This window comes from Gallus gallus, chromosome 12 (assembly GCF_016699485.2).
Source record: "Gallus gallus isolate bGalGal1 chromosome 12, bGalGal1.mat.broiler.GRCg7b, whole genome shotgun sequence".
NCBI classification, from domain to species: domain Eukaryota; kingdom Metazoa; phylum Chordata; class Aves; order Galliformes; family Phasianidae; genus Gallus; species Gallus gallus.
In genome coordinates this window covers 10,614,475-10,637,166 of record NC_052543.1, presented here as the reverse complement: position 1 = coordinate 10,637,166, position 22,692 = coordinate 10,614,475, and the positions used below count along the sequence as shown (strand labels likewise).

Genomic DNA, 22,692 nt, shown 5'->3' with positions numbered 1-22,692 from the left:
TTATCCCTTTCAATGGAGATGTGCTTTTTTTTTTTTCTCACCAGCTGGATGCAGTGCAAGGCAGCATCCTGGAGCTAATGGAGCGGAGGGACTCAAACAAAGTGGTTCACTTAACCTCTCAGTTGTGCCCCTCCCCAGCAGCTCAGAGCAGCAGTCCTCTGCTCCCATAGAGGCTTTTCCCACATATGAAACAGGAGAGTAAATCCACCCCCATCCTCACAGCCTCCGAGCTGGAAGCAGCAGCCTCATGTTGCTTTCTACAGATGCCCACTGCTGATGTGGAAAAGCTTCTTGCTGCCCTTCAAAGCAGCTGTAACTGAGCAGTAAAATCATCACTGAGAGGGAGCCACGATTATATATTATCTAGAAGTATGGTTGGCTGAGAATATAAACTCTTGCTCCATGCAAAGAAAAGATTAGGAACGGGGGAAAAAATGTAATAAAGTGGAGTTATTCTGCCAGTTAATCCTTATCCACACTGCAGTGCAGTATATACGGTTTTACTGCCCTTTCAGCTTTATTTCCCCTGATAGTTGGTCTGTGGCCAGCCAAACTACTCCTGTGGAGCCCAAGGGAGGTTCATGGCGCTAAACCAGCCAACCACGCAGTCAAGGCAAGACTTGACTTTCCAGGACCTCCTCTCAAGATTTCCAAAGCTTGACATAGTGGGCATGGCTCCATGGGTCTCGTGAGCCACTGACTGACTACCCAGAAATTCATAGCTGTGTGGTTGCTACAGCTATAGCTAAAGGAGTGAGATACTTTTCTGTTCCATATTTTCCAATGAAAGCTTAATTGGAGCGTGCAGTAGCCAAGAAAAGAAAATCATTTTCAGCTGAGGTCTCTCAAATGTGTTCTGCAATCCATCAGGACAAGTGCACATTAGCGAGAAGCCTAATCCTAAATCCTACTCTTTGTGACCAAGACTGGAATTGACAATGAATGACACAATGCAAAATCTCTTTGTTTTGGTTACAGCGTCCCCAGTATCTGTCCTGAGCTCAAAGAAGCCAATTCTGCGGCTGCATGTTGACATCTGAGATTATCAAGGAACAGGAATCAATGAATAGCTGCATTAAACCACTTCATGTGCCTCATTAACGTGTTAAATAATGGCTGAATAAAGAAAGAATATGTAATAGCCGAGTGAAATATTAGACCATACAGAAACACAGTGCTAAAAGCATCAGTTTTTCCTACAAAGAAAAGTGGTGATATTTCTATACAGACTCAGCCAAAAAGACTTTCCGCCCACTCCAGCTTTTGAAACAATTAATCTCATGGAAACCAGAGAGGGAAATCCTGCTGTGGAACCAAATGCTTTAAAAACAGTACTTTGGTGAAAGGTCCAGTGGCAGTGAAAGCAAAAGCAAATGCACCTGACTTTCTGGGCTGCGCTCAGAGAAAGCTCCTATTAGCTTCAGTGACAGATGTGAATACTTACACTCTCCAGTATCTCACCTTTCTTTCCAATTTAAAATTACATTAAGTGCAAAATAAAGGGGGAAAACCTTTCCTTACCTAGAGTCAGAAATCTGTTTTTCTTCTTATCAGAAAAGCCCTTCCAACCACATACCCTCAAGAGTATTGGCTGCAAAATCAATCAGCAGTCTTTTACCTAAGAGCCCCATTTAGCACAAGCATTTCCCTGGGTCTAAACCTTCTCCAGGGGCCATTTCTGATGGCATGGGATATGGTACCAAATCAGCATCTGCATTACCCCAGGAGCTCTACGTTCACCTGGGTAGAGCAATGCCAGAAAGATAACTCCTACACAAAACTGATCCTTAGAGCGACCAAGATGGTTGCAATTTGGGAAACCTGTAAGCAAGTTGAAATGCATTGTTGTTGCTGGAAATGCTGATCTAATTTAACAATAGGTGGTGTACCTGCCCCACAAAAACGTGCACACAAAATCTGGTATTGAGATGGCAAATGTAGAAGTGAAGGCTGGTAATCACCGTCACCTCAAGCACTGTAAGGAAGCCATGGAAAGCAGCTTTTTCCTTGGAGTCGCGAGGTGGTAATTTCATCCTCTCTCACAGTGAAAACACTGGTTCCTGAATTTAAATTCTCACAGAATGAGACAAAATGCCCTCCAGGTTGTTTCTTATCCACAGAATTAACCGAGGCCGTGAATTTTGAGACTCTCTCAAACAGACAGCATCTCATTTTCTAACACTTTTCAAAAAGCCTAATAAAGATGAAATGAGCTGCATTTCTATTACCCGTTTTAACACAGAAGCCAGGAGTGGAAACAGTGGGGGACGCCACTGATTCAGTAGACAGATGCTGTGGTGTCCCTGCATTAAAACCTTAAGGATGAAGCTGTGGGTACAGTCTATCTAAAATCTAGATAGAGCTGCGTAGGGGACTGAGACGAGAGAAGGAGATGATGGAAAGCAGTGGTTCCCACTTTACAATATTGCATGTGCATCCAAAGGGATGCAGCCATGAGCTCAGAGCTCTGCTCACACATTCAGCAGAGCTTCCCAAAGTCAGAGAGGAAGGCTTAGTGGCCCAGGGGTGTTAACAGCTCCCCACACCCCCCTGCTTTGGAAACGGGGTGCTCCATGCTTCCTGGCAAGCTCCAAAAGAGTTTTAGTGATAGGACTATAAAGGCTTGATCAGAAGGGCCACGTTGCCAGACAAGTTAATGCCACGGGGAGCACAATGCTTTCATGGCTCTTTATGGCAAAAAGGACACAGTTAAGTGCACAATGAATCTTGTAGGCTTTGTAAAAGCTCCATAAACACTTGCAAGTGCTGATGAGGTGAGAACATGGAGCTCTGTGCCCTACCAGTAGCTGCAGGTTCCTTTCCACTTAACTCTTTAATCAATTACACATTTGCTACCATTTAAGTGCTCTGTTGCATATTTGGCTGCTGTAACATGGACCTCTAACCCACACTATCGTCTTCCTAATGCAAAAGCCATGACCCCACAACAGGAGGAAGACAGATGGCTTTAGAAGCCCACTCCAAAGAGCACCCAGTGCAGTGACAGAGGATCCCTCCAAAAGGAAACCCACGGGGAAACCCTTATGCTTGCAAGCTGCCATCAGAATTGGAAACAGCCTACTCCTGGCTTGTCCCGAACACCCATCTAATGTGAGTGCCATGGACCTGGAGAGTTCATCTGGCTGTTAGACTGACCTGCTGTAGAATCCCAGAGGGTGAGCAGTCCTCCCACAGCACAGTGCGTGAACTGGAACAGCCAGGCCGGCGGTGGTCACGGTCTCCAGCAGGTTGTCAGGTTTTGATCTGAAAGAAAAGGAGGAAAAAAAAAAGGTTAGAACTGCAGAATCATCAAAGACCACCAAAATCATCCAGTCCAACCATCACCACCATTCCCAGGGCTGTAGGATTCCGTGACGTCCAGACTCAGGCAACTGGCTGAACGTGTGCAGGCACAGACATGTGATGGAAATGCTGATCTGCGTGTCTCTGAGGGCAATGGAAAACATTCAGCCTGCTTCCACACTCTCTTTATATACAGATTTATTTTATTTATTGAGGGTCTCTCACAGTTCAGGAGTACACAGAAGAGTTAATTTAATTTACTGTGAAGTGCCACACAGTGGTATGAAGTGTTTCATACACAGACAGGATTAAAAGGCTTCCCTGAATTGAAAAGCCGAGTTATTTTCAACTGCATTCAGAAGGGTCAGAAAACAGAAGAATGGGAGGAAAATCTTTTTCCATGGGATGAAAGGAGATGGAAGTTAATGATCTTTCGTGATTAACTTACAGCCTCTTAGGCATTAATGTTAAATCAGCCAGGCTCCTGCTGACTTATCTCCTCTAAGACACCTTTGACAACTAATCCATTTCTTTCTGTTCAGTTTAAGTACAGGAACTTGAACACCTCGGTGTAAGTTCACTTGAGGTTCACTTCCAGAGTAAAGGGGAAACCTGTCACTTTGCTTCAGCTGTTAGTGCAGCAAAGCAGGAGTGTATGAACGTAGTTTGGGTTTTTGTCATTGTAGCAGGTTCGCTTTGGCGCCCAACATTTGGACCAAACCACAGCCCCCACTGGTTCTGTTCTCCATGGTAGCCCGCAGGTGTTCTGCAGTAGAAGTTAAAACATTGCAGACAGAATGGCAGAATTTCCAGAAATCATAGCATCCTTCCTGGGGAGCACTTCTCCTTGAGAGCAGGAGGGTTTTGCAGACGTGCACTGAGCTTTCTCCCCATGCTGGGGATGCTCTGACCTCCAATCCACACCTTCCCAAGGATGCCCAGTGCAGCAGGAGGCCAGTGCAGGTCCATCTCAAGCTGTAAGTCACAGAATCATAGAATCACAGAGTCGTTTGAGTTGGAAGGGACCTTTGAAGGCCATCTGGTCCAACTCCCCTGCAGTGAACAGGGACGCCTGCAGCTCCGTCAGGTGCTCAGAACCCGTCCAGCCTGACCAGGGTATTCATATCCAGACCTGTTCAGCGTGCTGCTGACTGACACAGGGAATAATGCCATTCCTAGTACAAAGACAACCTCTATTTGCAAAGAGGTTGCGCCGCTCTTTAAAGTGCAGCCAGGAGTGGAGCATGCTCTTGCATCCTGCCGAGGGATTCTTTTTGCAGGGACTGAGCCCTGGCAGCTTCCCCAGCAGCACACCGAGCTGCCAAGCATGCTCGGAGCCATGAAGGCAGCACATACACCCCAAAGCAGCCCTGTGTATGTCTGCAAGTTTGTCCAATCATACCCTTGACCCTGTGGGCATCCTAATTCCACCCCCCCTCCCCAGAAAGCACTGCAGACAAACCCTCTCTTCATTCTGTTTAAGAGAAGGCACATATCTGAAAGCCTTAATAAAGAAGAGCACACTTCCCTCTTTGTGCATAGGGAGCATCAACTGGAAAGCAGCCAAGCAATTACCAAGCCCAAGAAGAAAGAAAGCATCAAATCCGTTACCCAGAAGACTGACAAACCAAACCTGAAAGGGATTAAAAAACCCCATCCAAACAGACATAGCAATGCTACAGCAAAGCACCCAGCTCTCAGGAGGGGAGTGGTACCCCAGCGGTGTGGGCCAGCCATGCAGCTGCCTGCCCATGGGCACCATGGCAGTACCAAACCCCACTGCCCCCATGCCAGCCAGCCAGTCCCAGCCCACCAGGAGATACCTGGCTGCAGTAGATCAGCAGCAGGGGACATTCCCCCAGAGGTCATTTTTCTGCTGATCAGAACCCTGATGATGGCTGGCTACGTTGCATGAATGGGCTTTGCTCATGCAGGGCACCTGCAGTTGGCTTATGGCCTGGCTGGATGTTTGCACAGCCTTTCTCAAGTGTATCTGCTATTCAAGCTGACCCTACACATTCCATGGATATTTTGGTTTTTTTTGGCTGTTTTCCCCCTTCTCTGGGCTCATGACAAGGAGTTCACTAACAATGGGCTATGGCACAGCCTAGAGTTGGGACTGACTGTATCGACTGACAAGATATTTTTGTTATAACCCGTATAAGTAGGGAAAAGCCATGACTTTGAAGTAGAAAAGGTTTTTTTTTTTCTCTTGAGAACATGAAATCTTCCAGATCAGACAGGCCTTGCCCAAGGCGGTGTTCCTAGAAGAAGGACTGTTTTAGCTTTAACCTCCAGCTGCACCCTGAGCGTTGGCGGTCTGTGGGTGCAGATGGATGTCAGCTCCTCTGGCCGAGATTTTGGCTGGCCAGATGGGTCAGAGCCCTGCACACATGTTACTTGGACTTCCCCATCGAGTGCGAAAGAGTGCCCAGATCTACCATGTACAGACTGCCTGAGAGCTCAGAGAGCATCAGCATTGTGTTTTTATACCTCTTTGGCTATCAAGCAACTTGTGATTCCAGTGGGTTACATGCAGCACCATCCATCCAGGGGAAACACCAACAAATATATCAGAAAAACCCGCGGGGTCATTGGAGCATCTGTCTGCCTGATGCCAACTGCAGAGGAGACGACTTGCTCCTTTGCCCTGTTGCCCCCATGCCAAGGATCTAACAAGGCAACCAAGGAGCTACGTGAGATGGGGTTTAATTACAATCAAATGCACCAAACACATGACACGTATTGATTTGTAACTCTCACCAGAGGTTGTTTTCATAAAGTAATTGCAGATGCTTGCTCTCGTTGCTTGCAAGTCAAATCTCGGTCTGTCTCACTTAACAGCCTCTGCATCACGGATCTCACGAGAGGTTTGGACACTTTAAAAGGATCAGCAATTATCTGCAGTGCTGGCTTTGCATTTACTTTCCTTGCATATTCGTGCCAGCAATATTTTAGCAAGCACATAACAGGAGGAAGCAGAGACTGACAATGGGGGATACAGCTGAAGTGAAGCAGATGTCTTTTAAATTCCGAGCACATAGAGCATAGAAGCAGTGAGTAATCGAACACAAACCAGAAGCGAAACCAGGAAAGCTGAATCCTTATACTTAGAACTGAACGCCACAGAAAAAAAAAAAAAATACAAGGAGTGGTGGTGGAAAAAAAAAGGCCTTATTTTAAAAACCCTTCACTTCTTTGAATACCCCATTGCACTGCCAAGTAGCACAGATAAAGAATTCCAATAAACTCAGTTTTGTGTTGACCATCTCCCTTGCATTATTGCTTTTTGGCACAACATGTAGGACACCTCCAGGCCAAAACACAAGTGATGCCGAAAGAACAACTGTTCCTTCCCTCCAGGCACACAAGCTTTCTGATTGTTACATAAACACATTTGGATCTATTTTTTTGGGAGATTCACCACAATAGCAATTATACCATTACCCGTGAGTCAGAGAACATTTTGCTGACATTTTACAACACATAACTTAAGGTCAGAACCTCCTAAACTTCACAAGCAAGTAGAGCTGATGGGAAACAGCCTCATTCAGTCCAGTGGGATTGCTCTAATGAGCGAGGGTTTGTAAGATGTTATCTTAGATTGTGAACTGTATGGAGCTGCTTTGTTTTAATTGCAAGGCACTGGGCACATCCAGGCAAGAGCAAAACATGAGGATAAAAGAGCAGCTCTAGAGAAACAGCAGATAATTATAAAATGAGAAAGAACCAAGGGTGGAGGGTTTTTTTCTTTCTGCTGGTTAATCCAGGAAACCTATTCAACTGAGGCAGAAACCAGTGGTCATTAGCAAAGTGACACACAAGCAGTAAAAAAGCTCCGGTCTGGGCTTTTACTGTAATCACAGACCTGAAAGATGGACCTTCTGCTTCTTTTGGAACAGCTCGCTTCTAAAAGCAGACCTGAAACATAGCCCACACACCAGAGGCTATCTTTGGTGCCGAAGCACTTCTGGATAAACCAATGCAAGGAGATTTTTGGCAGCACAGGAGCTGCTCATAGCCCTGCTTTGGCTGCTGCACAGCCACAAACAGAGGCAGGCTGGGAGGCTGCTCCAGCTCAGCTGCTGCATTGTGCTGCAACTCAGCAGAAACTTTGGATCCACGTAGCCCAGACGTCAGCCTCCTCTCCCACACTTTGCTCACATCTGGGTTTCAGATAAAGCTAAAATACCCTGGAGTTAAATTCACAGAGTCATAGAAACCTTTGAGTTGGAAGGAACCCTTGAAGTCCATCTGGTCCAACCCCCCTGCAATGAACAGGGACACCCACAGCTCCATCAGGTGCTCAGAGACTGTCCAGCCTGACCTGGGCTGTCTACAAGGATGGGGCACCACCACCTCTCTGAACAACCTGCGCCAGTGCCTCACTGCCCTTATCGTATAAACACAATTTAAAACACAGCTTCTGTTCACTGTTCCCGGTGATATGGAGTGGCCACTTTTACCTGGCCTTGATAGAACACTAAAATCTCAGCTGTGGGCTCTCAGTGCCTCATGCCCTGTCCTGGCCACGTGGCAGAACCACACAGCTGTTACACGGCTCCGTTTTCTGCCTGGCCACGTTTCTATTAAAGCCATTTTGCTGCCAGAACCACAAAGGATGAGGTAAGGAGGAAAAAACTCAAAAGCTGTCAGCAAAACCACTCTCGAATAAGGTGACATAAGCCTCGCGTACAACAGATTAAGCTTAATCTCTGAAAAGGGACAGCAGAAAGGCTGGTAGGTTTCAAAATGAGCCACAGCAGCTGTGTTTGGGTTGGCCAACGCCAGTTCTCCCTTCGTCTGCTGCTGGCTCTGCTCATGCAAACAAGGCAGATTGAAATGTGGCGTTCTGCAGACCCAACCCCGGAGCACCGCGGCCTGGAGGCGGTAAGAACAGAGCTGTGATGCTCCAGTGACAACTCAGCAATAATTGCATGGTGCTGCCCACACTTCAAAGGGGAGATAAGCGTTTGCTGGCTCGAAGCGTGTCTTTTTTTCGTTGTTTCAAAAATGCCTTTTGATAGGAAAATGCATGCCCCTCTGTCTGTCTGGTTTAACTGCCGGGTTTAATTGGTCTTTTTTTAGAGCATAACCAATCAGCAACACGCGGTAGAAGTCAGAATAGATCGAGCTAAAAAGCTTTCTGTAACTTGCCGCCACAGAAAGAGGCACTGCCCGCTTTCCACATTAATAGCTATACCATCAACCCAAAGAGTAGCTTAAAATAATTAACAGCACTAAAAACAGAAAGGGTGTGTGCAGGAGTGTAGCTGTGGAGCCACTCCACCCAGTGTGATGGGAAAAACTCAACTGGGTGGGCCTACATTCCAGCAGCAGCTCAGGATGCCGCTGCTCCATATTCCTATGCCTGCAGATACACTTTTCTTACCCACAGTCACAAGCGAGGAGGAAAAATAAGAGGCAGCTTGATAAACAAAGCGAGGCACAACAAAGCACTCGAGAGAAAAACGGAAATAATTTGTTTGACAAGACGAAGAACAACGCAGTGTGTGTGTTCAGGAGTGCTGCTTTTCATCTTCGCGGTAATTGCATCGTTTATTAGGCGACGCTTCCTGGGATGGTGGTTAGAGTTATTGTGTAAGGATGTCATAACATCCGTGTTCATTAGATAACTTCGGGGACCTCGCTGTGGGAGACCGTAAGGAGAAAGAATGAGAGAGAAATTGTCTGAGAGAGATCAGGTGTGCTGCTGGTGTACGAAGGGCACAGTGCTCAAAACGAATCAAGCTGCAACCTTTTCCTGCAGGCGTAAGAAGCCCCGGGTTCAGGTCTAAGCTGACAGCTCACATGCTGGTGAAAACTGGGGAAAACTGGGTGCAACCCATTGGATCCTGCTGCAAAGGAATCAGCTAAGAGAGGCTGGGAGATTTAGAACAGGAGAGGGCTTGAAGGAGCCTTGGGAGGCATGCCATGCTGTGAAGCTCTACTTTAGGACATGAGGTAATGGCCTTAATGGCCAGATGAGGTTCAGGTTGGATATTAGGAAAAGTTTCTTCTCAGAAAGAGTGGTGATGCACTGGCACTGCTTCACAAGGAGTGGTGGAATCACTGTCTCTGGAGGTGTTCAAGAGCTGTGGAGATGTGGCACTGAGAGATGTGGTCAATGGGCATGGTGAGGATGGGTTGATGCAACCATCAGTTTGATTTGATGATCTTAGAGATCTTTTCCAACCTTAATGATTCTGTGATTCTTACAGAGGAGTTGCTCAACGTGAGTTTCCTTCTCACTGAGAGGTTTTGGGGTAAGTCTACCTGGGCCCCTGCTGCTGACGGAAGCCTGAGAACCACAGAGGTGCTAAAGCCAGATAAAAGCCAGAAATGCAGTGATTTCATCCATAACCCTAAGTAGTCTGTCCCTGTGAGCTGGGCTCTGACACAGCTTAAGGTAAAGTGCTGTTCCTTATTAGAGCTTCATTAGTCCATGTCTGGTCACCTCTGTTTCCTCAAAGAACTCCTAGAAGGAAAATCAGTGCCATTCTCAGCCTTCATGACCAAGACATTGAATTATTACTTAAAAGAAAATTGAAGATTAATTTTTGCTTGGAAAAAAATAAATAAATCAGTTGTACAGAATGAAATATTCTAAGTATTCAATTTTGATTTCTGGAGTCAAATCAATTTGATTTCCTCTCCCTCAATAGGATCTTCCTTTGGTATTTGATATCTTTTCTCTATTTCGGAATGTCAGTCTTGTCAGTGAAAAAGATGTCGAGTCTTCTTTGAGTGCCGTCATGAATAAAATTTAAATTTACTCATTTCCTAAAAATCCCTCATCTTGGCTGCACAAGCACTTGAGGCAATACTCCTGCAAGTGTGCTCCTGGTTGCTCCCTGTCTCCTGAAAACATTGCTCCATTGGCTGCAGGGCTCCAACAAGGCCAGTTCTCATCCCTTGGCAGATGCAGGACATGCTCCTGCTTCAATGGTCGGAAACACCGCACATCAGACATGGGACGCCTGGAAGGATGAATGATGCATGCAACTATGGCTGCAAGTGTATTCTTGATGGTCATGCCTGGTTTATGGAGCTGGGAAGCTTTTTTCTTATTTAGAAAGTAAGCTTTATGGATCAGCAACAAAATGGTAAGGTGTGTCTTCACTCTAAGGTTTTTATTTGCAGCAGTGGAGAGGAAGAAAATCTGGGTTTTAGCTCTTCAGAGTTTGGAGAGGCTGCAGTTAGAAAGTCACCTTCTGACTTGTAAAAGGAGCACATTTGATCCAGGAATTGCTCAAAGAAAATCAATATGGACTGGTATAATTTGTTATTTACACAGAGGCGTTCTACACCCAACTGCTAAAGGCTCTACACCTTTTATCAATAGCCATTTTTCAAACAGGTTGCACTAAGAGTAAACCACACACAGCTCTTCTCTCCCTCTTGGCTAATGGTTGGAATTTTAGGTCTAAAGAAGAGGTAGAGCAGCCAAATGAATGTGGTGGATTTTGGTGGATCTCTACAAGGATGAGGTCTCATGTGGGCACTGCTGATAATAGCTGCACATTCATCAAGGGGTGCAAATCCTGAGCTCAGATCTCCCAATGTTCTTCTCTTGCAGCTCACTATGGGACAGAGAACAGATGGGTCAGGTCACAAATCCATGGGAACATGTTTCCAACTGAGCCTTTGTGGATGCCTGGCTGAGAGAAATCCTCCTCTCCACTGTAGGATCATTTCTCCCGGTGTGCAGCTCCAAGTGCAGGACCAAAGCAAGGAGTGAATCACAGGTGTCTGTCTCTACATGCTTCATGGCAGAGCTGCAAGGCTAAAGGTAGCTGGGAAAAGTTTGCACACAACGTGAGAGGTCTGAGCTGTCAAGATCTTCTGTCAGGGTATGTCAGCATGAACTTGGGATAGAGGAACGTTGGTACCACCCTAAAGGGGCTGAGCATCTCCAGACTGGGCTCCATCCAAAGGATGATGGTGTAGCGGACATGGCATTGATGAGTTGGTGGATGGACTTGATGATCGTAGAGATCTTTTCCAGCCTTCATGGTTCTATGATTCTGTGTCCTGTCCCAAAGAGCTGCACTGAGCAGAGCAAAAGCAAACATCAAGCTGTGTTCTGCAGCAGCATTTTAAAGCTGAAGGCAAACAGCATAACCATCCAGTTTGCTCACATGGAGAGAAGAAATTGCTCTTTGCTTTCTGCATGCTGGGTTTTTTCCTGCACTGCTGCTAAGCTGTTTGTTGTTTTATTTTTTTCTCAACTTCGGCAACTGACAAAATCCATATTTAGAGAAAAAACAGCAAATTCATTTTACAAGATGAATGCAAATGAAAGCAGTTGTCTGAATTGACTCTGTCTTAATGCAGTGTGCCGCTGTCAGTGTCTGTGATTAATGCTTCCTGCTTGGAGTGATGCCTTCTATCCCATTGCCGCGCTGTCCCACATCCAACATGCAAAGCAAGAGCACCCCGATGGTGCACCCATGTGCCCACTGTCCTTTCCCTGCAGTACAGAGCTGTGCCTTTCTGAAACAGCTGCTGCCATTTGGTCTGAGATCCTCTGGTTTCCTTTGGTTTCCTTTGGTTTGCAGAACTGCACAGCAGATCTGAAGTCTCTCACAGCAACACTTGCATAATAGAAATGAGACTGGTTGTGACAGTTTCCATTATGAAAGAGCAGACGAATTCTTATCTCCTTTTGTCAAAATTAAACACTTCTGCTTTGGCCCAAAGAGATAATTCCTCCACTTGAAATGCAGATCTGATATTTTGCTATTCAATTAAATTTCTCTGCCTTCTTAGATAGGCTGCAATTGTTACTCAATTTCCTAACTGTGGCACTATGAGGGAGAGAGGGCTTTGCTCACTGATCTGCTCCCCGAGGCTGCATTTTGGATTTGCAAGAATCATTCTAGAAGAGTATTTTGTTATGCAGCTCCATGTCGTTGCTGTGCCTCCTCCCCTGTAAATACAGCCCCCTAAAGTGGAAAGCTTTGATTTAAGGCGACTTCTGGTGTGGGTTTCTCGTAACATATAAGTAGATGGGGCTATGATCTATGACACAGAAACGTGGGACAAAGAGGGAGTGAGGCTGTGGCCAAGGTCTTGCAATAACGAGGGTGTAACTTTTCATAGAAGAGCTCAACAGATTACTGGTACAGGGGGAGCCAAGCCTGAATACAAAAACCCATCTCCAGGGCCCCAAAAGGTCTTTGGCCACAGGGTCAGAGTGGGTAGCTGCATCCCACAGCCTTTTCTTTGTGGGACAAAGAAAACAAAGACATTATGAGCAAAAGATCTTGCAAATGAGCAAAAAAGCTCAGCAGCTACTTACATTAGATGTAAACACACACACAGGAGGTGCCTGGCTAGTACATGTGACCAAGGAGTTGTTATGGGGGTATAAAAGGTTGTGAGCACATACAATAAAGGGTCTTCATCCTGCACTAGCCACGGAGTCACTGCCTCAATTGCCATAAGCCACCTCAAGGAAAAAGGAAATTTCCACACCTCTTTGGGGGACAGGAGATGAGCTGCTTCCCACCAGCAGCTCCCATATGTCGTAGCCCATGTAGCATCACCTGACCTTATAATGCACAATTTTTAAGCAGTTTTGAGCAGCTATGAAGATCAAGAATGCTAAGGCTTGAAGTAGTGCAGAGTTACGAGGAGAGACTCCAAACCAGAGATGCAGCAGGAACGAGGGATTAGTTAGAAAATCAAGACAGAAAAGAGTGATTTGGAAACTTTATCCCTTCCCATAACCACTGATTCAGTGAAGTGTTTTTTCTGCACTGCAGCAATAGCCAGCAGCGTACACAGAATAAGGATTGAAATATTTTGAAGTGCTGTCACAGTGTGAATGATTTTCTTTAGAGCATAAAATCAGACCACAAAGTTATTTTCTGTGTGTGGCGACACAAGAAGAATATGAATGTGATCAAATCTGGCCCTGGGCATACAGGAGAGCAGAACTGGCCTCAGCCACATTATCTTTTTTATTCAGAGTCCTTCTAAGAAATATAAAATCCAAAAGAAATTCTAAACCTGGCTAGATGTCTCCTAAGAGGAACAGGATTGCTGCATAGTTGAAACAGCGTGACTTTGATTATTTTAAAATGCATGATTTAATCATTTCATTATGCATACCTTTTCACAGCAGGCACCGCAGCCTAAAACAGACAGAGACAAGCATTAGATAAAACAACATGCTTTCTAGCTAAAGAGATTGGAATCAAAGAGTTTAATCTTGCAAGGGACTGCTATCTGTGTGCCTTTAGACTTGGCTGCAAACAGCAGGTGAGCAGCATTGCGTGAACTGAGCCTCTGCTGAGTGCCATCCTGCAGGATGGCTTTGCTTCCTGCCTCCTACAGGGCACCTGTCCGTGTCCCATCTCCAATGGGCTGTGTGCAGGGAGATGGGACATGGACAGGTGCCCTGTAGAAGGCAGGCAGAGTGCTGGCAGTGTCCTCTACTGGAAAGTGGAAACAACCAGAGCCAATACTCTGCCCTATCCCACAAGTAAAGTCTGCCCTATGCAATGAGATGCACACTGTGCAGCAATGCAACATAGACATGCTTGTAAGTCGAGCTTGTTCAGCAGAGGAGCACAGTGTCCCAAAGAGCTTGCTTTGATTGCAGAGCAGAGCCTGCACTCACCTCACAGCTCTCCCATTCTCCATTGGTTTGGGCCAACAGCTAAATGGTGGTGATGGGTCGATGGATGGACTAGATGATCTTAGCATCTTTCTAATCTTAATGGTTCTATGATTCTAAACGACAATGTCTCCAATTTCTAATGAAAACAAAGGAACATAAATGACAATCCCACAGGACGAAGTCCCCAAATGCGAGCTTATGAAATAGTGCCACAGTGCTGGAAATTGAAAGTTCAGCACATGACTTGTAGGATTGAGAAAGCCGGTCAGATCTTCCCAAAACCTCCCCTGGAGAGGACAGCTGGAGTATCCCCACCAAAAGGTCCATACTAATGTGCTTCAGCCAAGCCTGCACAACTCTCCTGGGAAAGACCAAAGTCTGCAAGCTCCCTGCCTATACCAAGACCAGGACCAGAGAGGTGGCTGTAACAACACCATCCCCTTCCCCACTAGAGAGAAGGCTGAGAGCACCAATCAGCCTCCTACAGACTGAAACTGGCTTCACCCAGCGACCCAAGGAGGCAAAGCTCAGTTCCTGATCCTAAATCGTGGGTTCAGGGCCAATTAAAAGGTGCTCAAAGGGCAGCAGAGCATCAGAGAGTGCTTTGATCTCACGGCTATCAGCCAGATGTGTAATAGCTGCTCAGGTATCAGTAACAGTCTGTGCACATCAGACAGACAGGTTTCTTCCTGGGTTTGCTAACAGAAGCAGCAGTTGCTCACAAATCACAGGGAACAGAAATAATCCCTGCCTTTTTAAACATCAAAACTTGTAAAGCTTCACAGCTGTACAGTTCTGAAATTGAATTGAATGACTTGACTTGCCAAAACCCGAGATCAGAGTTCTAGGTCTTTCATGCCACAGCTGAAAGCATCAATAGCACTCAAAGAGCAGCAGAGAGTTGCCTTTCAAACACCGATTGTGGCTTTACAGGCACTATTGGATCTTACCCTTCAAACACAGCAGCCTCAATTCAAAATGGGTGTGGGAGTAAAGCAAACTGATTTTTAGTGTGAACATTTTATTATTTAAAGGACTGATTTTTCTTTCTGAAGTAATAACAAAGGCTAGTTAAGGAATCTGGATTTCAATTAGTTTTTGAATTCACAATAAAGAGCATTTGAGTTCTCTAAGTAGGAGGGCAGCAGAGTATTATCTCTGCGAGCGATGCAGCAACAATTCAAAAGCAGTATTCCTGCAAACACAGGCCTGAGCACACAGGGATGTGGGATAAAAGGCTGTGGGGTTGGGAGCATTAAATTCCCAGAAATTGCTTTCTGCACTGACTGAAAAGAGTCCCAGGTCTGCTGACTTCTGATGCTGTGGGGCCGCATTGCTCAACCAGAACATCCCTCTGCTGAGATACAAATCTGTTGCCTTCACAGATTGTCCCAGTATCTGAAATATCTGAACAGCTCAACATCAGTTACGTACCTGGCCTTTGAGTCCTGGCACCGTTACTGTCTGCCTCCCACAGAAGAGAAAACCAAAGTGTAGTGAACCTAAATGTCAGCATCTCTTTTGCTCGTTGGCCACTGCATTATGCACTCAGGTAATTACAAATAAATACAGTTTCATTAACAGTGGAATAACTGATTCCAACAGTAAGATCAGAAGTGTTCTTCCTGCAAACACGAGGATCAGTCAACTCTTCACTCACCACCCTGTCACCTTTGAAGCTGAGCAGGAGAGCTCCACTCAAGGGCACATCTCATGACCTGAAGGGACAACCTATGAGACTGACATGAAAGTCTAGATTTAAACATACGTATACACAATATATACACAATACTTGTGTAGAAATAGCATCATAGAATCACCAAGGCTGGAAAAGACCTCTAAGATCATCAAGTCAACCTATTCCCACCATTCCCACTGAGTCTGGTTCTGAAAGCCCTGGATTCTTGTTCCCAGTGACAAATACATACTCTTCCCGTGTACGACGTACCTCCACTGCAGAACCCAGAACGAATTCATGTCGTGGTAGAGAGAAGACAAATGAAAGCAAACCAAAACCAGGACAGTGTAATTTTTAAGATCTTCCGCTTATGTGAGCAGCACTTTCCCGAACGCTGTGTCTGCGTCTGATGTTCCCCCAAAAGCAGCGCTGATAATGCAAAATTTCAGGGCCTACTCAAAATCCACAGATGGGCATAATCTGGTTACGTTGGCACCGAACCACACACAGTCCATACCCTGAGCTATGAGCCTACCTCTATCTGGCACTTGCATTCATAACACTCCAGGAGCTGCATCTGAGCTTCCTGCACCTTTGCGGTGTTTGGAAGGCATGAGCCAAACTTTGCATCCTGAGACCACTTAGTGAATGACTTACAGAGGGGAAAAAAAAAAAAAAAAGAAAAGAGAAAAGGCAAACCTGCGGCCTATTTCACATTCCCAAGCTTCTTTGAATCTGTACAAACGCTAGGAGGCAGCCAGACAACAGACGCATCAGGAAATTAGCTTGTCTCTTCCAAGAGCACACATTAAAATGAAGAAAGATGAAGAAAGAGATGAAGATCAGGGGACCTGATGCCCTTCAGGGACTGCTGCTGGAAGCTTTGACTTTAGGTGATAAAGGAGGAGGTGGTTAATCCAGGGCAGACGCAGCAGATAGCATTTCTGTGCTTGTACCACTCTGTACAACATTAGTCCAGACAGGAGTCTATTAACAGTGTCTGATGGAAGCAATTGTATTATTTATTAAACTGACAAGATCAATTGGCTGCTTTGTACCAGGATAAAGAGAACTATTGTACTTTCATGTCCTTTTAAACACAGAGAATAAAGCGCTCCCCAGGGTGCTTTCATGGGCTGCCTTCGATTAAGAGTTCTTAGAACATTTGATATTGTCAGAGATCAGCTCACCAGATTCCCAACTGGATGTGCAGCCCTGACAAAGGGACGGAAGATGGTAGCAATTATAATTAAAAGTGAGCAGAGAAGGAAGGACCTCACCTGACTTAGAGGAGTGCTGTTACTTACTCTTCCCACAGACTGAGCTCCCAGACCCAAGTTCATTGCTGTTCAGGACATGATGCCAACAAGATGTATGGACACCAAGCTTGACTCACAGAACATGGGAGGGAGTACATCCAGACTATGCAACTTTATAAACTACACAATAAACAATTCCAGTTAAATTTGAGTGGGTGAATACGCTAACATAGTGGCATACTCGATAAATCAACAGCAGTGCTCCCTCGGAGTGAATATTTATGGGTAATTATGGGATTTTCCATGAAACCTGAATGCCCCTTTTACTACACACTCCGAAACAGTAGTGTGCTCTGATGGCACTGAAGCCAGGCGCTGGCTTCGAGGAGGAACAAATTCTTTGTGGGTACCGAAGCCGAAGGGTTGTAACCATGTCATGATAGATCACGATCTTCTGTTTGTCACCCTCAAACTAAACCCTCCTGTTCAGTTCCTGCTCTCCTACGCTCTGATCCTCCCCTATACCACACCAGGCGTGCAGCCTTTGCAAGCTCCCGGCCTGCAAGTTTCAGTTTTGAAAGTGAGCCTAAAAAATACTCATTTTTTCTTGTATTTTACTGTTTAAATTGTAATATGCAACCAGCTGCTGCTTTATCTCCACCAAAGTTAGTAAGTCTCACAATTAGCGGTGTGCAGCCATTAGTGTACCAACATGAAACAGCAAAGCCTGTGCCCCACCTTCCGGCTGCTGAGCAGCACTGCATGAAAATCATCATGGTACCCTCAGGTATGTAGCGTCCAAATTGTTGCAGCTTACCAAAATACTGATCTTTCCTGGCTAAAGAGTTTGGACACTGTATCCTCTTGCAGTGAAGTTACATTGGGAAAGTGTTCCATCACCACACGAAGGTCGCTGGATTATTCGTGGCTGCAAGAGGACAACAAGAGAAACATTCAGTAGCAGAAAAAGCAAGAAATGACCCATAGAAATGAAAGGAAGGAATTGCTAGTTCAATATTTGTGGCATGGAAAGACGACAAGGACGTGGGTTAACCAAAGCATGGGTGGGCACTGAGGTTTGGCCATCACCCAACATCAGTCAGCCCGTGTTCCAGACATACAACTCCCCTGCATTTGGGAACAGAACAGTGGGTGTAGGCAGGCATCTAAGCACAGCTAACTACAGAAGTTCTCTCGTTCACCTCTAAAGTATCTATCAAGAGATGATTTATTAGATTTCTTACAAATTGCGCCGAGAAAACGAACATATAAGCCTATAATTTTAGGTGTAAACTTGACAGAAATAGCCAGCATTGCATGCAGGAATAGCCAAACGTGCTCACAAGATGCTCTTGATGTCATAACCACCCCATTGTCCGAGTCTGTAAATATAGAAATATAAACATATTTCAAAGAACCAAAGGTGTGAGGGCACAGCAGAACTCACCCTGCTGGGGGTCATTGGTGTGTCAGCACAGCGCCACGTGCAGTTCCCTGTAAGTAGGTCACTCTGGGAAATACCTATCCGAGAACGGAACAGCCCGTGGGGATCACAGGAAACTCCTGCTTATCACAAGCTTGTCTCAGGGGTTGCTCCTTTTCTGTGCTGTATTGGTACAGACAATTTCAGGAAGTCTGTAAGGCTTGCTTTTGAGATACCAAAACAAATATACAACGTACAAACATTATTGTTTCTAATAGGCAAAACATCGGAGCTTTCAGGTTCCTTTCCAGTGTGGCTGTATTCCAAGAGACACACCCTAGCAATGCAGTTCAAGGTGAGTTTCTCCATTTTATCATCGCTCACGAGTTTTCTTTCGCAGCATCGTTCCTCCCCTGCCCAGCTGCAGTCTCAGAGCAGCAGGGGCTTTTTCACCTCTTACACAAGAGCAGTGGTGGCAAATGGAGAACACTTCCATGGCAAAGCACCTCCACTTACAGCAAAGTACGGGCGTCACAGCGGGAGCTCTTCCTTGTTTGGGCATCCGTGTCCTTCTGGGATCAGTATTCCTGGCTAAATAAACTTAGTGGATATAATCTTCTAAGCTGTAATTAAAAGAAGACAAGTTTAAGCTGATATTAAAGTGATCTAAGAGGGACTGTCGCAATATCCTGCTTAATAGAAAGAGATCTATCTCTAAAGTATACTCTTATAGGATCGTATTTAAATTACTATCATTCTTATGTGAACAAACAGAATCTAAGGGGTCTACTTACCCCTGCAGTGTCCTCAGGAATCCAGCTCTGTGTTGGGTTTTGCTCGTTGCAAAGCCAAACGTGCATAGATAAGAAGACAGGCCGAAGTCAAGCTTCCTCTCACAGTCTTGATTTGCCTTCTCTGACCCAGGGATTCTTATATGATCCCATCTTTATACCACAGGATTGTTTCTTGCTCATGTCACTACATGCGTCTGGCAATATCCTGGTGTTTCCAGTGTCTGGTTGTTGATGGGCCACCATCGTGCTTGACCTTTTCCAGTTCACCTCTGAATACAGAGAGCTGAACTTTCTTCGTGTCCCTCCGCCACCCTTAGCAGTACTGTACCTCAGGTGCCCTCTTTAGGACTCCTGTAGGAGTTGTACTAAAAGCACAGACCTCTGGGATTACCCTGCCAGTGCAAGTCCTTACAGTGATGGAACATACCTGGTTTTCCCCACTGAACACCCACAGCAGAAGCTTCTTTTGTTCTTTTTCCAGCTCCTGCCAGGGCAGGATCAATACGAACTTATTACACAACCGGTCTCTTGTGCTTAATTGTGTGCATATTGATGTGAGCGCTCAGAACTGAGCAAGCCTGAGTTCAGCTCTTGGGGCATCAGATTTAGAGAGCATTTTGAATACGGCTCTGATCTTCCTTCTCTGTGAACGAGCATCCCCAGTGAGTTCAGGTCTCACAGGAGCAAGGCACGGAGAACTGGGACAAGATTCATGCTCAGTCTTCAGTCAAACACTGGAATACCAGCAGGAAAACGCTTTCCCTTCCAGAAGGCTTGAAAAATCTCACAAACAGAGCTGTAGTACCTTCTGCAAGGTTATGTGGAAAAGATGAGAGATGGACAGGCAGAGGATAACTCTGGGCAAAGCCCAGAGAAGGGAATTTAAGTTCCTAAAGCTAAATTATTAAAGTTAAAATGGGTTTTGGCTCTGAATTCATAGACCAATGTAAATGTTTCATCACTAATAGCGTGGACAGTAGATGCAAATGGGAATATCATCCTGAAATAGATGTATTATTTTTTAAATTTGTGCTTTATTCAAATAGAACTTTCTACCCACTAAAGGGCTGGAAAATGTCAGTTTGCTCTTTCTTCACTTACAACTTGGGGTAGTTTGCCCGGGGTCTTCTCAAGGCTGCTCTTTTGGGGGACTGATTTTCAGTGTCAGGATCATAAAAAGAAAGGGCGTAAGGCAAGCCATGAGCAGAAGGGAAAGCATTCTCGATCCTTGTTTCCTAAACCAGCAGTCTGTGCCATAGCAAAGCCAGAAAGCATTCAAAGTCCCTTCCCAGATTCCCACAGCGAGCCTGGCTTGCAGCATCCTCTGACAGCATGACACTTCTGCCAGAAGAGCCTTTATGCAGCAAAAGCAGAACCGGCAGGCTAAACTAAGCCACAGAAAATGCTTTCTAGGCAGTGATAGCATTACCCCATTTACTCCCAGCTCTGCTGAAGTGCTGCCTATAAAACCCGCTGCAGTGATTTATTCTGCTCTCATTTCAGCATTGTCAAGAACTCTGCCTTCCTGCTACAAATCTGCCTCCCTGTGCTCACAGAATAACCCAAACAAATATGGGAGCGTTTACAGTCATAAATTCTACATCGCATTTAGGCGTATAGATTAAACGTGATGTATATTGAAGCCGCCTTCTGCAGCAGCAAATGCCCGATCCGAGGCTGTTCTGCCGGTAGATGTCACCAGGAGCAGAGGAAAGAAAGCACGACGGCCGATCCCAGCTGCTCCTGGGATCGGCCAGAGCTGATGGAGCTCTGATAGCAAACCCCGAGCAGGAGGCTGTCAACACCAACGTGATTCATCAGCAGCTCTGCTTCCTGACCTGGTGGGTGCAGCGCTGGAGGAAGACACGCGTGACACCCTGCTGCACTCTGTACAGCAATGCCGAATGGTTTCACGCAAACCTGTTCCTCAGGCTGAGTCTCCCTACGTAAGGGAGAGCAGAGGGAGATTCCAAGGTTAGGAGTTCCCAAATCCCCGTCACCTGCAACCTTTGGCCCCAGAGGTTATTCAAATTGCCTGACACAATCGTTCCTTTGGATGCAGGATCCTTGAGCTGGCTCTCCTCCTCCCTGCTGTGAGCAGAGCCTGGGGACGTGAAGGGGAAGGCTTCTGATGGCATCATCAGGCTGGGTGGCGGAAGGATGGGATTTCAGGATGTTTAAAAATTAATATTCCTATAAGAAGGATGTTTACAAAGGCATCTGAATGCCTTCGAAACCCAACCCTCCCCATTTCCTGCTGTCTCTGCATGAAAACATCTCCTCCTTATCCAGCTTAGTTCCCCCAGAGAGAGAAAGGGGGAAGAAAAATAAAATAAATAGGAATTTTATTGGATTGTTTTGGGCTTTCTGTTGGGTACTTTTCCTGTGCTGGATCACACCCTTCTGTTTTACTTTACGTAACAGCCACCTAAAACAAAGCGCAGCAGAACAGCAGACATAACCACCAGGTAACATCCAACCTTATATCTCATTCCTGCACCCACAGCACTCCACACTAAGCCAGGAAGCCCACCACGTTCAGCACAACCTCAGAGGTGCTGGGGGAGTAATGGCTGCCCTCCTGCTGGGATACCTTCCCTAAGCTCTTCAGTTCCATAGGAGCTACGAAGTTCTCATTTTCTCCATCATTTCAGAAAGGGCAATTTCCTAAGGGCGCTCCCAACTGCTTCACGTGCAGTGTTATTTTCAGACGGTAAAGAAACAACAATTCAACCCAACCTAACTTCCTCTTCCTCCATTTGGAAAGCTGCCATTTCTCCCATAAAGACCTCGGCAAAGCTAAACCCTTTACGGGGTTCCTTAAAAAGAGGAATAGCAAAATATCAGAGAACAGAAGAGAGGGACTGGGGAAGGAAGCATTTCTCCTATAGGTGCTTAGCAAGAGCTTCTTTTAGGCTGCAGGCTCCAGATCACACATCACCTGTATGGCACACATACTGAAACAAACAGTTCATGGAAGTGAAAGGCTCAGCAAAAAGAAATATTTTTCCATCAGTGAGTGAAATTCAAATATGATGTGTTTAAGTGAGACATAAATGGTACACAAGAGAGAACAGCAACCGTACCGAGCAGTCTGAGGAATAGAAAGTTGTGTTATTCCTTTTTATATCAGAATGGGCAAAAAAAATGATAGTAAAAATGCAAAGTTTACAAGCAGTCTGCTCTCCCAGAAACATGTATATTTCATCCTGTGTACTGCTTTCATCCCCAGCATCCCTCTGCAAGAAAAGGATTCTGAATCTTTTATTTTGCCAGATCTTAGTTATTGGGATCTGGTGCTATGAAAATGTGAGCAAGAATTTTCTTCCATAATCATTAGGGAGAAAAAAATTAGAAGCTGAATTAAAAGATCTGTGAAAAAAAAAAAAATAAGCAAAACCTCTTACGTGCAGTTGATCAAAAGACTTTTTTTGTGTCTTTCATTAAAATTTTTCCCCACTGTGATCATCAAAATTTTGAGTTTCAATGGAAAACTTCAAAAATGGGTTCTCATTTACAAAGAAAAAACAAAAAACAGACAAAAAAAACCAACAAGGCCTATGGCAAACACAAAAATAAGAAGAGAACTTCCCCATCGTTTGCTT

General features: G+C 45.4%; 1 protein-coding gene across 1 annotated transcript in view; it reads right to left on the bottom strand.

The window, feature by feature from the left end:
* Positions 1–21,182, bottom strand: part of CHST13 (carbohydrate sulfotransferase 13) — a 50,613-nt gene extending 29,431 nt beyond the window's left edge. The window contains exons 1-4 of the mRNA XM_040646706.2: positions 19,088–21,182; positions 18,318–18,916; positions 17,688–17,798; positions 3,157–3,264 (exon numbers count right to left, since the gene is read on the bottom strand). The gene's annotated coding sequence lies outside the window, so the exon portion shown is untranslated. The remainder of the gene's footprint in view (positions 1–3,156; positions 3,265–17,687; positions 17,799–18,317; positions 18,917–19,087) is intronic.
* Between the last annotated feature and the right edge of the window lie 1,510 nt (positions 21,183–22,692).